The sequence below is a fragment of the Pinus tabuliformis genome, chromosome 2_1 (assembly GCF_031772625.1).
Source record: "Pinus tabuliformis cultivar Carrire ecotype Pingquan chromosome 2_1, CPIR1, whole genome shotgun sequence".
Taxonomy (NCBI): Eukaryota; Viridiplantae; Streptophyta; class Pinopsida; order Pinales; family Pinaceae; genus Pinus; species Pinus tabuliformis.
In genome coordinates this window covers 279,165,923-279,182,373 of record NC_142299.1, presented here as the reverse complement: position 1 = coordinate 279,182,373, position 16,451 = coordinate 279,165,923, and positions in this window count along the sequence as shown.

Sequence of the window (16,451 nt, the reverse complement as noted above, 5' to 3'; positions counted from 1 at the left end):
TCCATATGCCCAAAAGCAGAGGAAATAACTAAGATGGAATTGGATCCAAGAAAATGCCCCATATTATCATCCTATGCTTAGTAATTATTACAAGGAAATGGGTTGCGTATGTGTTTAATGTTTGTACAATCAAAAAGAAAGAATCTAAAGGTAGCCCCAACAATCTGAGCAAGCAACAGGACAGTTTACCAAGTCAATCTAATAATGTAGCACATATGGACTTATCTTGATATTGCTACCTTGGGTTTACTGGCTATTTCACTTGTCAAAGTGAAGGATATTCCCTTCAATTAAATGTATACAATGGGCCAGTATCTTGAGCACTGAGGAATTAGATGAACTTGTAGCTGATTTTATCTCTCTAGTGGTAGCACTGGTTTATTCTAGTTGTGTAAGTGCCATTTATTGAGGTTGTAACTTTTCACATATTACAAAAATACGTCAGTATATGGCAAGATCATAAACAACGATACAAATGGATTTTTTTTTCCATTGAGAAGAATCTATATACGCCTCTCAAGGTCCTTCAAGGCAAGGACATGGATTGAAAATAATATATATACTCTTCTCAAAATATTCCTAGTTCTCCAAGTCACAACCAAGCCTCAAGAACTATATAGTTGTTAAGCATTGAAACACATAGTATTGTACTATGGCTTTCAGCATATGATTAGGAAAATAAAGAACTATACAAACATATGTTTGCTATTGATAAAATTGGTATACCCCTATCGAGGACTTGCAATGCAAGGGCATCGATTAAGAAGAGTATATATACTCCAGACAAAATATTCCATGTTCTCAGAGTTGCAGCTGAGCCTCAACAACTGTACATTGAATTCTTTTCTCTAGAAATTAAGCACCATATAAATATCCCTTCAAAGGGTAAAGCTACAGACAAAATTTCAGCAGAGTCGATTGGAGGAGAAACTATGGTGCAAAAGATATTAGATTTGGTGTTGAATCCAGAGCTGCAATGTTGCAAGGTGTGGAATAACTAGTAGGGTGAAACGCTATCTGATAGGTGTGAAGCTAGCTTTGGTACCGGCACTAGAGAGGATGCAGAAGCTAAAACTAACATACATGAAAATTTGTCGATTAAAGTGCCCTGCAGTTTCTACAACCTATCAACCTATCTTTTCTGCAGGGCAAAAGTGTAATAAAAGAGAGACCAAAGAAATTTTCCATCATTCATCTACTGGAGATGATAATAATTTATTCAAAGAGCTATTTCTTAAGAAAACAAAGAGAAAGCCAAAACAAATACCTATTTTAGGAAAAAACTATGGAATATCAGTCTCATAGAAAAATGGTAGTAAATGTAGAGCTTGTAAACCTGTCTTGGAGGTCTGAAAGGGTTGTTGACAGAAGCGCTTCACCTGTTAATGCTACACGATACTCCCCTACCATATTGGAGTTAATGTGTGCACCCACTATGTGCATCGGCTAATGCCCTCAAAGCACAGATTATTTTTCTTCTCAAAAGTTTCCGAAATCATTGAACACCAAATATTTAGAGCACCGTTTGAAATTCTAAATTTTCCCACAAAAATGTTTGAAAAGTCTCCATCATAATAATTTTTTAAATGTTCGTTTGCCAGCAGTTCTATTAATGGGCACTTTTATTTTATTAATACAAACCATATAACATCAACTCACATTTGCATCCTATAAATTATATAAACTCACATTTTCATCCTATAAAGTATTCACCTTCGAGGCACCGGAAGGTGGTTTTGTACCATGTGCATAGTTTATATTATTACTAAGCCTTAAAAACCACTCGTAGGCCCTAGGATGATAATGGTGTTTCTCCTTAGATGATGTCCAAGGTCCCAACAATAGCCATCCTTGTTGGGAAAATCCTCACATTAACACCCATACAACATCTATATACCTATAGTTTATAATGATGGCAAATAGTGCTCGCCATCACCTAATTGTGAAAAAAGCCCCAACTAACCTAGATTCCATGTCAAAAACTTCCTCGGTATTAGCATATTATCCTACATTATCCATTAGCTCATGGAAATAGAGGGTTCAAGCACTATCACTTGACGGTTGGGTACTATAGTCAATTGAGAGGTCAAATGTCAGGCTAACTGTATTAAGGACACCTCAAGGTCAACCAACACTAATGAAATGTATTAGTTGTTGGTACATTGACCTATCAAAATGTCACAATATTGGGTAGTAGACATTAGTAAGTAGGACACTAGTCACCAACAAGAAACCCTGATATCGATAGAGTAATGATGTGGTGAGTGGATGTGGACCTGGGGATACTGCATGTCAATTGTGTGGTAGTTGATTTGACATGCTAATGTCTCATTATGATGTGGCACCAATGTGGGTCTAGATGACATGGCATACCAATGTGGCAAGTGATGTGGCATGTTGACATTCCAATGGAAGGTTGACTTGGCACAAAGGTGATGTCTACATGGTAACCATATAGTGACGATGTGGATGTTGGGCTTTTCGATGTTAATATATCAGCTAATTAGCAGCAATGTCACTTTTTACCCTCTTCCTCAAGATCCGGTGGCTTGATAGCCTGACCATTCGCCTTTCAAGATATCGGGTATTGAGACATTAGGGCTTCAATCTACAAGCTCATCTGTATGTTAGGTGTCGAGTATCAAGACCGTAAGTATGTATAGAGAATTAAGTGTCCTGGGGGGATAGGGGCTTAGTGATCCTGCAAATGTATAAGGTAGATGATGGAAATGTAACTATGTTAATTGATGATCCATTGTTTGGTTATGTGAAGACCGAGTAAGCAAGTTTTAAACTAATCTGATATTTTCCAAGTGGTCGATAGTGGATATAATAACCAAATTACTTCACTAGGTAAGGTACTGTGGAAGTTGATAGGCCATTTTATAATGGTGACATCTGGGCAAAGGAATGCCACGTGTTTGTCAAGAAGAAAATAAATATGTATAGGAGAGAAGTTACAATATAAAATTAAATAATACCAAAGGTCAAATAAAACACCTTCTTTTAGACTATCCAAAATGAAAATTTGTAAAGAAGAAACTAGGATCCCATCTTATTGTTTATATCATTGATAAAATGAACATGGCCTGATTATTCAATATCTCTTGTAATTGTAGGAATTTACAGGGTAAGTTCCTCAGACAGAACACCAAAGGACACCGCTCACAACCAAATCGCAGATCAATACACCAGTATTTTTGACGTGGTTAAAACCCTCAAAGAGGGAAACAGTCCACAGCCTGAGCCAACATGGCCACTTCAGGCAATTTATTAATAAAAGAATGAAAATTTACATAAGCTTCTCTCATAGACTGATTACCCTACAAATGACCCTCCATGCACTTTAAATAGAAATCATGGACCAATCGGGTGTTAAGCCATGGATCAAGTGTCGGTAATACTGAGGAGAGAATGAACCGTCAGATCACTACATATCGTGACCATCAGATTGTAAGTTACAAAATGTACAAGGTAAAGAAGCACACTTTACCTAACTATATACTAGACCAAGTTGTACTTAACTATTTCCTATGTGTCGGAATATCCTAACATCCCCCCTTAAGAACAACTTGGGATAGGATTGAAGGATTTACAAATATGACACAATAGGAGAAGGAAGGAGGTACTAGAGCCTATCCCCCCTTAGTGACAACTTCATGAACTCCAACCATAAATCGAAGTTTAGTGAACTTCGCCTCTGTGAGAGCCTTTATGAAGATGTCTGCAACTTGATCATCTGTTGAACAATATTGCACTTCAAGAACATGGTCATGAATGAGCTTTCTGATGAAGTGCATGTGCAGTTCAATGTGTTTGCTGCGCTGATGTTGGACTGGATCTTTGCATAGTTGAATGGCACTTTGATTATCACACCAAAGTGTAGTCGGATGTTGTTGCTGAAAGCCAAGCTCTGACAGGATCTAATGAAGCCACAAGGCTTCCTTACTAGCTTCTACGGCACCACGATACTCTGCTTCTACTGATGAAAGAGAAATGGCACCTTATTTCTTGCCAGCCCATGTAATAGGTCCTGAACCAAGAGTGAACACATAACCTGCAGTAGACTTCCGATCATCAGGGTCACCAGCCCAATCGGAATCAGTGAAACCAACCAATAGAGGAGATGCTTCGGCACTGTAATGAATCCCAAACTGAACTGTACCTCAAACATAACGAAGTATTCTTTTAGCTACTTTCCAATGAATTTCATGTGGGTTTTGAATAAACCAAGCAACAAGGCCAACAGCAAAGGAAAGGTCAGGACGAGTATGGGTTAGATACAAAATTTTTCCTACAAGTTGACGGTATAAGGTAGCATCAACTTCAGGAGAAGTACAAGTGACTGAAAGTTTGACTCCAGACTGGAAGGGAGAAGGGGCTGGCTTATAGTCTTCCATGTGAAAATGGCGTAGAATATCACAGGCATACTTGGACTGGGAAAGGGAAATACCCTCCTTGGATTGCAAGACTTGAAGACCGAGAAAATAATGTAAGTGTCCTAAGTCTGTCATTTCAAATTTCTTTTTAAGGCTGGACTTCACATGGTTTATAAGGTTGGGATCACTACCGGTAAGGATAAGATCATCAACATAAAGAACAAGAATGATAAGAGACTTGACCACTTTCTTGGTGTAGACAGTATTGTCAGAATGACACCTAGAAAAGCTAGATTCTAAAAGAAAGCTATCCATTTTGGCATACCAAGCTCGAGGAGCTTTCTTGAGACCATAAAGGGATTTCTTAAGCCGACATACAAGACTGGAGTCTGTTTTTATGAAGCCAATGGGTTGTTCCATGTAGATTTCTTCATGCAAGTCCCCATGCAAGAAGGCAGATTTAACATCCATCTGATGGACTTCCCATTTGAACGAGGTAGCAAGGGAAAGAACAAGGCGGATAGAGTTCATTTTGGCAACAGGGGACAAGGTTTCAGTGTAGTCAATGCCTTCAACCTGTGAAAAACCTTTAGCAACAAGACGAGCTTTATGTTTATCAACTTTCCCATCTGGTCCATACTTGGTTCCGTAAACCCATTTGCATCTAACAAGTTTTCATCCCTTTGGTAGAGGAACAAGATCCCATGTATCATTTGCCAATAATGAATGATATTCTTCATTAATAGCTGCTTCCCAATCTGGATGGCCTGAAGCTTCTACAAAGGTGTCAGGATCATAATTTACTGGAGCTTGAGCCAGTAAAGAAGAGGCTCTGTCAAACTGAGAACGTGTGCGTCGCTGATCTGTAGGATCACCGGCAAGATCACCTGCTACATCTCGAGTAGCACGAACCCATTTTGGAAGCTGAGGAGCTGAAGGAGGATCCTGAGATGGTGGGGGAGGATTGTCATCCTCACTTTCATCATCTGAAGAAGAAATGTTTTCAAAAGTAGAAGAGATAGGGAGAGGTGGCACATCCGCCGGACTAGGCTCGCAGACCGATATATTTTCATCAAATTTTACATCTCTTCTAATGATAACATTTTTAGACTTAAATGGAATAAGTCTATAGCCTTTGAAATCTTCAGAATATCCAACAAAAGTACATTTTTCACTCTTAGGTTCTAAATCTTTATGCTTTTCATCTGGAATATGGGCCCACGCTTCACTTCCAAAAACACGAAAGTGACTTACATCTGGTTTGATTGAGCTCCATGCTTCTTCTGGAGTGATATTCTTTAAAGCCCTAGTAGGAGTGCGATTTATTATGTAATTTGCACAGTTAATTGCTTCTGCCCAAAAACTAAGACCAAGTCCTTTAGATTGTAGCATACAATTAGCCATTTCCTTTAAGGTGCGATTCTTCCTTTAAGGTGCGATTCTTCCTTTCAGCTACACCATTTTGTTGTGGAGTATATGGAATAGTATGTTGCATTTGAATTCCATTCTCAGTGAAAAAGTTGATGAATGTGTTTTTAACATATTCTCCGCCATTATCAGATCTTAGCTTAAGAATTTGATGTCCAAATTGTTTTTAAGCAAAGGCCTTGAAGGCCAAAAATGTGTTAAATACTTCACTCTTGAGTTTTAAGAAGTATACCCAAGTACGTCTGGAGAAGTCATCAATGAAAGTTAAGAAATACTTGCAGCCAGAGAATGAAACAACTGGAAGTGGACCACATAAATCACTATGCACAAGCTGCAAAGGGGCTGAGGCGTGCCAAGAGGCATGTTTTTCAAAACTGTCCCGATGATGTTTTCCGAGTACACATCCGGAACAAACACCATCTCTGCAAGATACCATAGGAAGACCTATCACCATATTTTCTTTACATAGATGCTGAAGGGAGCGATAGTTTAAGTGACCAAATCGCTCATGCCAAAGTTTGCTCACTTCATCGTTATGAGCAACAAATACTGAGGGAAGATTTGATGACCCAAAGTTGTGAAACTTATACAACCTTGTAGAATCATCAACAATGCCAGTAGCTAAAATCTGTTTAGGATCTCTTAGGTCCTTGATTACAACATCATGAGGTGAAAATTCAACGATTTTACCTTCACCTAAATGGGTTATCTGATATACAGATAGAAGGTTGCAGGATAAGGTTGGAACACATAATACATCATTAAACTGACCATTGTCTAGATGAATAGTTCCAGTCCCTACAACACTAAGAGATCTATCATCACCAACATATATATTTTTGGTGTTACAATCATAAAGAAGAAAACATGGCTTTGTTTTTGGCCATGTGATAAGAAGCTCTAGAATCAATGAGCCACTCATGAGAATGAGAAGAAGAAGATACATTTAGTGCATAGCTAGACCGAGATGCTTGACAACCACATGCAGAAAGTGCCATTCCTGAAGATGAAGTTGAAGTTGAATATTGCTCCAAATGGATGTTATGTTTCTTCATCGCTGCTTCCAAGGCTTCCATCTTCTTAAAGAATTTGGATTCTAAGTGGCCATCTCGATTACAAAAGTTGCAATGTCTATCAGTCTTCTTCCCTTTGTTTTTATTTGTCTTATCATTTTGTTGAAATGATTTTTCATTTTGAGGCTGAAATTGCTTAGGACCCTGTTTGGTTTAGGACCATTCTTTTTAGGATATGACTTCTTAGGATTCTTTGAATTTGGTTGCTGCTGGGCAGCTAATGCTTTCTTGGAAGAGTTTCCAAGATTAAGAAGACCAAGGTGTAAGATTTTTTCTTGTTCTCTTATTAAAGAATCACAAAAAGAGTCAAAGGAAGGGGACTTGTAGTCTGTTCCTTGAGAAATGAAGGCTTCTCTTGTAGAATGGAAGGTGGAAACAAACACAGAGTAGGTTGGTCCCAACTTAGTAAGAATGGAATAGATAAGGTTACTATCTTCTTTCTTAACCTTAACACCTTCCAAGAGATATCTAAGGGTCTTGAACTTGGACAAGAAATCTTCAATGCAAGAAAAATTATTAGGGTCCAGTGTAAGCAACTCATTTTCAAGTTGATGGGCTCTAAGTTCATTTTTAATCCCAAAAACTTTATTGATTTGTTTCATTGCTTCATCAGGAGTATCAAGTTCTGCAATATGGAATCTAAGATCTTGAGAAATAGACATCCCTATCAATCCACGTGCTTGATCTTACCTATTTTCCCATTTAGCAGCCTTATCTTCATCCTTCGGTTTCTTTTCTTGGCCGGAGGCTATTCTATAGAGACCTTTACTTCTAAGTAAATCCTCAATGTAGGACAACCATTGGAAGTAGTTGGTGCTGTCAAGGGTAACTTGGTATTGAATTTCCATTTCAACGGAAACTGAAGCTAAAGATGCTAAAACTAAGTGTTCTAATGGATAGATCTTGAAAAATTAGGCTGGTTTAAAAAAAACAGCTCTGAAAACTGTTGGAAATAATACTGAGAGGGGGGGGGTGAATCAGTATTATCAGATCAGATAAAACTTTTTCAATTTCATACTTAGAAACATATACGCTACTTCAGTTAGGTGAACCCGCGTGTACACGCTACTGTGTTTATTGCAACTAGCGTATATCAAGAGATCTTATGATTCAGTTAGCTTATCTTCAGTAAATGCATCAGAACATTATTAACCATATTAACAGTAAACAGGTGCAGTATAACAGAACAGATCATCACACAAGAGCCACACACATGAACACCATGATATAAGGTGGAAACCCAATGTGGGTGAAAACCACCTGCTACAATTCGTCTCTTTCTTCTTTAATAAGAAACTTCTTTTACAATGTACTGGTGCAGTCCTTTACCAGCACGCAGGCTACAACCTGCAGAGGGCTACAACCCTCTTCGCTCTTGTACTAGCCGATCCATTTACTAGTACGTACGTGCCTACCTACAGAATGCTCCAATCTTTACTCCCCTTGCTCTTGTACTGGCTGATATGATTACCAGTACGTAGGTGCCGGCCTACGATCTACCCGGGACCACGTTTCATACATTTTCATACTGGATCCCTAAGACAATCACCATTGTAGTACAACCTTCATCATTAATCACTGAAACACTGAAACACTGAAACACTGTCAACAACACAGTCACCAGAACACAAAGCAGACACAGAACTCTACAATAACCATCAGACCCATCTGCAACTTCAAATATCAAGCTTTACAATGTACACGCTACTTGGATGAACCCAACCTGCGTGTATACGCTCTTTTTCCAAGGACAACCCGCGTACAGATCTAAAATTATTTCTTATAACTTTGCAGCTGTACCAGACATCAATCATACTATAACACTTATAGAACATTATTTGCGTCAGTATGCAGATCTAGAATAAGCATAATCAACCATATAAATATAGTTCATTTCAAACCATTTGATCCCGATCTCTCCTTAGATCTTGTTCTCCATCAACCGGTGAGATCTCTCCTTAGCTTAGATCAAGCAATGCATCATCAACCCATAACCTGCATACTGGATCTAATACTTCATCAGATATTCAAGACTTTTTAGATACATTTGCCTAATGATCTTCTTCTCCTTATATAGCCTTAGGCCTTGCTCAATACCATGGGCCAAAACCATAGTAACACAATACCATCAACTTCAAAACTAGGGATCAACACGTCCGTCGAGACATCATGGTCCAAAACCATAGGCACAACTTCCAAGGAATAACCGCCACGGACCAAAGATAAGTTTTCCACATACACACTCTTTTACTGAAGCCAACCTGCGTGTACACGCGACTTGGTATATAGCGAACCTGCGTATACGCGACTTGGTATATGGTGAACCTGCTTGTATACGCGACTTGGTATATAGTGAAGCAACGTGTATATATTTTTTTTCATACTTGTAGACTGATCATCAATTCCTTGCTGCTATCCTTCTGCACTATGATTTGTCATCAGAGTGATTTGCCATCAAGGAAAACACTTGTCTCATAATGCCAACAAAAACGGCTTCCGGATGAAGAAGTTATGGCTTTTTGAAAAAACGTTGTTGAAGATGCCGACGAAGTGCGGGAATGTGCGGAAATGAAAAATCTGCCCTCACAAAAAGGAGATTTGAACCCAAGACCTCTACTCTCTTAAAATAGCTTTGAACCAATTGAGCTATACAAAAAATTTGAGAGAGAGAGAGAGGGGGGGCGGTTGATGCTTTGGGTTGCGTGCTTGCTTTGAGAAAGCTCTTTTTCCCTACAAAACAAAAAAACACAAAACCCAACACGGACATGCAAAGAAAACGAACCTTACGGCTCGAAGTTAGCTTTAGCCGAAAAACTAAATATTTTCAAAAATGAACCTTGCGGCTCAAAGTTAGCTTTAGCCGAAAAACTAAATATTTTCCTCAATGTTTCTGATTTCCGAGATCACACTAAGGTGCAGGGAAAAGAGCATACGCATGAGAAAAATCCTTCCTTTCTGTTTCTAATTTGCCTAAATCGCACAGAGTCACAGGGCAAAGAGCATACGCAGAAATGAAAGGTATAGATCCAGTAATAAAGAAAGCTAAATAAACCGAAACCGAAATAAACAGAGAGAAAATAACTGTAAACTGCAAATAAACATTGTATACCTCCAGATCTTAAAAATGACGCAGCTAGGGCTACCGGAAACCTTTTCATGTGAAACGAAAGGGGTTCCTCACTGGAACAGATGCTCTCGAATCAATAGAGCAGTCCTCTCGGCCTGAAAGTAGTCAGAAATAGTAGATCTGGAAAACAACAGTCGGATGCAGTTCTACCGGCTTCAGATTTGGATCACCAACGGACGCGGCCCTCAAATAGCTTTGATACCATGTAGGAATTTACAGGGTATGTTCCTCAGACAGAACACCAAAGGACACCGCTCACAACCAGATCGCAGATCAATACACCAGTATTTTTGACGTGGTTAAAACCCTCAAAGAGGGAAACAGTCCACAGCCTGAGCCAACGCGGCCACTTCAGGCAATTTATTAATAAAAGAATGAAAATTTACATAAGCTTCTCTCATAGATGGATTACCCTACAAATGACCCTCCATGCACTTTAAATAGAAATCATGGACCAATCGGGTGTTAAGCCACGGATCAAGTGTCGGTAATACCGAGGAGAGAATGAACCATCGGATCACTACATATCGTGACCGTCGGATTGTAAGTTACAAAATGTACAAGGTAAAGAAACACACTTTACCTAACTCTATACCTAACTGTATACTATACCAAGTTGTACTTAACTATTTCCTATGTGTCGGAATATCCTAAGAGTAATGCAACCAATGTTATGTATCACATGAATAGTTACAGGTAAGAATTCCCATAATTGATCTTGATTACTATGTCACTTATCGAAATCTTTAATTTCAAAAATAGTTTCATCATCTCTAATAGATCAAATAACTACGAGTTTAGGCAGCACTTTTGATGGATTTTACTCATTGTTAACTAAATTTATTATTTATTTGTGACTGAAGTTGAAATGGAAATACAAAATATTTAATAAAGGAGAGTACATATTATTTCAAGGGTGTTACCAAGCATATTGTTTGAGGTTTTATATGAGACAAGTATATATTTCTAGAAGAATAGAGATAAGGAATAATTAATAAATTCCTAAATTCCTTATTTGAAATAAAGAAAAATCTCTACTTGTAATTGTTTTAATAATTAATAAATTACTTATTTGAATAAGGAAAAATATTTACTTTTTTTTGTAATAATTACTAAATTCTTTATTTGACATAAATAAAAAATAGAAGGTTAGATTTTTCACTACATGCATATCAAACTTTTACTTACAATTCCATTCCAAATACCAATTTTTTCTTAAATAGAAAGTATACATGATTTTTTAAAATTTTAGATTTTTCATTTATATCATTTACATGCACGATTTTGTCTGATTTGGACAAGAACAAATCTTCAAATTTACAAGCCGCACAAGTTTTTGGTTCATATTTTTCTCTTTTGGAAGTTGAGAGTTCATGCAAAATACAAGTTTTTCTTACTTCTGATTGTAATTTTGATTACCTTTGTGCACTTTTTTAAACAGATTTTGCCATGCCTTTTTTTTTTCTAAGTATGTTTAATCTATTAATATGATACAAAAAGGATTTACAGTGAGGCTTGGCCTTAGAGGATCTAAGAATCATTCATCACACAGTTAGATTAACTAGCTTTGACTGCCCCAACAGAGGGGAAACCAGTCCAAAAAAGCATAAGTCCAAAAATAGCCCACATAGGGGTTACCAGTTTGATCACAACACAACAAATTTTTTTTAAACAAAATAGAATCCTAACCAGGAGATACAGAAACTTAACGAGAACTGCCTAGTCAACAAGACAAAACATCCACCTGGCAAACTTGACACCTGGCTATCAATTGTCCAGGGCTGGTTCATCCACAATCGGACACGCGTACTTGTCCAAATCGTCATCCCTGTCCAAAGCGCCACATCCATGTGTTGGAGGGTCTCCCTCAAGGCTGCATGCACCCACACGCGTTCCTCACGTGTCTCCATGGCGACTACCTGATGCCTGCTGAGCTTACCCTCCTCAACATGCTGACTATCAGACCGCTTTATCATGCAAGGTGGCTCTATCTTCATCAGCTCTCCAATCACTAGTGTTTCCCTGGCTCCTGCTGCTTGGTTCTACTCTGTTCGGCCCATCGTTGTGTTCAACCAGATGAGCTGGCAGCTCAATTTCTTCCGTAAAAGTAATTGAAACGGTGGCTACGATTACTAGGTGATTCGGGGAGCTACAAAATCGAAATTACGTGGTATGGGTAGCCAGATGCAGAAGTAGGGAAAAATTAGCAGTGCAAACCGCCACATCTCCTCATCCTGTGCCATGGAGCCAGGCTCTTCCTCTTCCACTGCAGGTGTCTAGGTAACACCCAGTGAAACTTAGCAAATTGGGGTTATTGGCTAAGGAAGCAGGGGAAACTGAGGAATCGGGGCTGGTTATTGCAGGAGAGTGAGAGCTTCCGCCTCTGGTGCCACCTCTCCTACTTCGCATACAGTGGTGAACCATGATGGGGATGAAAGCAGGGGTTGTAGCAGCGGGGATGGTGGAGGAATTAATAGAGGAACGGTGCAAGGAATTGGCAGAGGAATTGTGGACCTGAGATAGATTACAGAGGCGGGTGTGGGAATGGTGGAATCCATTGCCCAACTCAATGCAACTTAACAACCAGCATCGACTACTTGTTATAGTATGCACATTAGGCTCTCCAGTCTGTGGAGGACAAACACAATGAATCAGGGGGGGAGGAATAACAGAGTAGTTTGCAGGCTCCATCGTTATGTGAGAATTGGTTCTGTCTCGGCCTGTGCATTCATTAAATGGCGCCTGCAAGGTTCCTTGAATGCAATTCAGATTGGCATGGGGGAGGTTGTTGGGGGCCATGTGGCCAACCCGTCTGCCGCCTTGCCATCTCATCATTTTTAATGACTGGGGTAATCACCCGCATCCAGGTATTTTTCCTTGTCATTTTAATATACTCTATTTTTATATTAATGAAAAATACTTTTACACAGAATTTTTCCATCCTGGGATGTAAGTATTTGCAATTTGCTTAGTTGATATAGATTGGTTTGATCACTTCGTTGATACATTAATTATCTACTCAGACTTCATTTAATCCCGAAACAATAGAATACATATGCATAGAAAACTTTTTGATTGGTTGTGAGTCTATTGTTAGGACTCTTTCTTCTATAGCTAGACCAATACAGGAACTTGTTAATGCTTTCAGTCTACCTCGAGTTTTGAATTGTTCTTCCTTGATCTCAATGGCCCGATTTGGCCTCGAATTTATTACTAATGAATGCCCAGACCCTAGGTATCCCTAAGGATTAGTATTAGTTGTATATTCAATGCCATGGTTTTATAAACAATACAGGGAAACCTATGTATAGTGTGTGCACCCATCTAGAATCATAATTTTTTCGATGCATTTCATCCCAGCAAGGGGCATTGGGATAAAGACATCAACGATGTTTTCCAAAACAATATCATTTCGATAACTATGTCAAAGTCCCCAAACCTGAAGGTAATTTTAGAGACCATGTGGGAGAAGATTGTTTGAAGGAAGAGACCTGAATTTCAGAATGTGGAGGAAGCACACAGAGAGTTGCAGTAAGAACTGCTAAGGCAAGCCAAGCAAACTCTGGTGATATTGGATGATGTCTGGTCTTTGGCAAATTTGGAAAAGATGTTATTTGAAGGTGTAGGATATAAGACACTTGTGACAACCCGATATCGTTCTACCATCCTGAAAATGACTTCTACTTAGCTTTATGAATTTCCATTGCCATTGTCAGATGCTGGTGATGCTCTGTCCCTCAGCTTTATGAATTTCCATTGCTAGATGATGGTGATGCTCTGTCCCTTTTCTGCATTTGGGATTTTGGACAAAAATCAAGTCGAAACACGGCTAAGATTGATTCTTTTGTTAGGATATTGGTAGATCTGAATGCGCCAAATGATGGTGATACTTTGTCACTTTTCAGCGTTTGGGATTTTGGACAGAAAATCAATTCCAATCATGGCTAAAGTCAATTCTTTTGTTAGGAGATTACTAGATCTGAATGCGCTGATTGTGATTTTGAATCAATATATAAATACTGCAACTATTTTTCAACATCTAGCTGAACATTATTTTTCATTTTGTCTGCTTTTGTCATAGGGATTTATATTCATTCTTTGTCTTCTCCAATGTTTTATTGAATGCAAACATTTCCTTTTGTGAAAGGAAATTGAAAGAGCCATTAAGAACTTATTTCACTAGATCATATGGTTTTATAGATAATACAAGGAAACCTATGTATAGTGTGTGCGCCCATCAAGAATCATAAATTTTTGGATGCATTTCATCCCAACAAGGGGAGTTGGGATAAAGACATCAACAATATTTTCCAAAACAATATCATTTTCATCACTGTGTTAGAGTCCCCAAACTTGAAGGTAATTTTAGAGACCATGTGGGAGAAGATTGTCCAGAGGAAGAGACCTAAATTTCAGAATGTGGAGGAAGGACATAGAGAGTTGTAGCAGCAACTGCTAAGGCAAGCCAAGCCAACTCTAGTGATATTGGATGATGTCTGATCTCTGGAAAATTTGGAAAAAAATTTATGTGAAGGTGTAGGATATAAGACACTTACAACAACCCAAGATCGTTCTACCATCCTGAAAATGACATCTACTCGACTTATGAATTGTCATTGCCATTACTGGATGATGGTGATGCCCTATCCCTCAGCTTTATGAATTTCCATTACTGGATGATGGTGCTGCTCTGTCCCTTTTCTTTGTTTTGGAATTTGGACAGAAATCAATTCCAAGCATAACTAAGGTTAATTCTTTTGTTAGGAGATTGCTAGATCTGAAGGAGCCGAATGATGGTGATGCTCTATCCCTTTTTTGCATTTGGGATTTTGGACATAAATCAATTCCAAGCATGGCCAAGGTTGATTATTTTGTTAGGATATTGTTAGATCTGAATGCACTGATTGTTATTTTGAATCAATATATAAATACTACAACTATTTTTTAACATCTAGCTCAACATTATTTTTCATTTTGTCCCCTTTTGTCATAGGATTTTAAATTCATTCTTTGTCTTCTCCAATTTTTTATTAAATGCAGCCATTTCCTTTTGTGAAAGGAAATTGAAAGAGCCATTAAGAACTTATTTCACTAGTTCATATGCTTTTATAGACAATATAGGGAAACCTATGTATAGTGTTTGTGCCCATCCAGAATCAGAATTTTTTGGATGCATTTCATCCCAGCAAGGGGCGTTGGGATAAAAACATCAACGATGTTTTCCAAAACAATATCATTTTCATCATTGTGTCAGAGTCCCCAAACCTGAAGGTAATTTTAGAGACCATGTGGGAGAAGATTGTCCAGAGGAAGAGACCTGAATTTCAGAATGTGTAGGAAGCACATAGAGAGCTGCAGCAACAACTGCTAAGGCAAGCCAAGCCAACTCTGGTGATATTTGATGATGTATGGTCTCTGGAAAATTTGGAAGAAAATTAATTTGAAGGTGTATGATATAAGACACTTGCGAGAACCTGAGATCATTCTACCATCCCGAAAATGATTTCTACTTAGCTTTATGAATTATCATTGCCATTGCCATATGATGGTGATGCTCTATCCCTCAGCATTATGAATTGCCATTGCTGGATGATGGTGATGCTCTCTCTGTTTTCTACATTTGGGCTTTTGGACAGAAATCAATTCCAAGCACGACTAAGGTTGATTCTTTTGTTAGGATATTGCTAGATCTGAATGCGCTGAATTATGGTGATGCTCTGTCACTTTTTTGCACTTGGGCTTTTGGACATAAACAATTCCAAGCATGACTAAGGTTGATTCTTCTGTTAGGAGATTGCTAGATCTTAATGCGCCGATGTATCCCCCACCCGCTTTTTTTTTCCTTTAATTTAATTATTAAAATTCAAATTTTTATGTTACAGATTGGTTGATGTAGAAAGAACCTGGTATTCTAGGTTTAAAAGAGCTTCTAGCATCTATTGGAAAACTTGGGAAGCTAGAATATATGGACATTTCTTTATGTGAGTTCTTGAAAGAACTTCCTGAGGAAATAGGGCAACTAAAAAAACTCGAGGTGCTTGACATGAGAGAGTGCTATCAATTGAGAAAGCTACCTAAATCAGTTGGAGGGCTTAAACCTCTAAAGCATGTTATATGTGATGAAAATATTGGGCAACAATGGAATCATCTTAAGAGTTTTTCTTCCTCTATGGATTCTAGAGTTGAAATTATAGAAGCACACTTCAGCTTGCATTTGCTGCAAGCACACTTCAGTTTTCATTTGTTCTACATGTTTTTTTAAAGAGTTAATGTTTTTCTAATATTTAAAAAAAAAATTATTAATAAATTTAAATTTAACATGGATTTAAATTAGTTTTTATTATAAATAATTTTTAGATGTATATATGCTTTTATGTTGAGAGTAACGGTTTGGTAGGAAGAGATATAATAAATAGTGAAAAATTAACTAAAAATAATAAATTT